Source organism: Octodon degus, unplaced genomic scaffold (assembly GCF_000260255.1).
Source record: "Octodon degus isolate 3935 unplaced genomic scaffold, OctDeg1.0 scaffold00001, whole genome shotgun sequence".
Lineage (NCBI taxonomy): Eukaryota > Metazoa > Chordata > Mammalia > Rodentia > Octodontidae > Octodon > Octodon degus.
In genome coordinates, this window is record NW_004524577.1 from 20,899,161 (window position 1) to 20,900,541 (window position 1,381).

Genomic DNA, 1,381 nt, shown 5'->3' on the forward strand with positions numbered 1-1,381 from the left:
TTTTTTTTTTTTTTTTTTTGCAGAACCAGGGATTGAACTCAGGCCCTTGCGCTTGCCAGGGAAGCACTTATTCCACTGAGCCATCTCCCCGGCCCCTTTCTTTTTATTTCTATTCTTGAAATTATGATCCTTCTTGTCTATCATATCCTTGGAGAGTTAGTATATTGGCCATGAATTTCTTCCATTGTTCTTTGTCATGGATGTGTCTTATTACTCCATTGATTTTGAAGGATAGTATAGCAGGGTACAACAATCTGATTTAGGGTTTCTTTTTTTTAATGCTTGAAATACTTCACTCCAAGCTCTTCTTTAATTAAGAGTTTGTGCTGAGAAGTCTGCTGTGATTCTGATGGGTTTTCTTTTATAGATGATTTTATTCGTTTCTGTAACCACTTTTATATTTCTTTGTTTTTTTCTTTTTCTTTTCTTTTTACTTTCTTTCTTCTTCTTTTTTTGTGTGTGGTATCAGGGACCAAACTCAGGACCTTGTGTTTCATAGGCAGGCACTGATGCTCTTGAGCTATCTCCCCAGCCCTCTAATCACTTTTAACATGTTGTTTCATGCTCAATTTCTGAAATCCTGATTATTATGTGACTTGATATAGATTTAATTTCATCATGGCAATTTTGAGTTCTACATGCCTTGCTTATTTGTATGTTAAATTCTTCATCTATATTTAGTAAGTTTTTTTACCATTACTTTTGTAAAGAGCTTTTTAAATGTCATTTGTATTATCTCTGGCTTTCTCGTTTACTCCAGTTATTCATATTTTATTCCTCTTTGCCTTGTCTTACAGCTATTGGATTGATTTGTAATGTTTCTTTGCTATTTTTAAAATGCTTTTTTTTTCATGGTCACTAAGTGAATCTTTTCTTCTAGATGTGATACCTTTCTATTTATCTTTCCCTTTGTTTAATATGTTGAGTATACTTGAACTATAATTTTTAATCTAGATATCTGTTGAGAACTGTTTCATGGCTGCTATTTCTTTTGTATGGTGGGCATTTGTGGTTTCCATCATTTTCCTAAGTTCCTCTGTTTATTTTATCTGTATCTAACCTAGGTTCACTGGTCATGTCTTCACTGGTCATTGGTCATGTCTTTCCTTTATTGCTTTTGTTGTTATTATTTTCTTTGAGATAGGTTTTCACTGCAATTCAGGCTGGTCTTGAACTCAGTCTGTGGGCTCTAACTCACAGTGATCCTCCTGTCCCACCTCCCAAGTGCTGGGATTACATGTGTATGCTACCATATCCAGCCCATGTTTTTTGTTTGTTTGCTTGTTTCCAATAATTTTATTGAGAAACAAATAGCAATGAGACAGTTTCAAACCAAATTGGTAGGACAGTTTCAATAATCAACACATTGCATACATTCTTT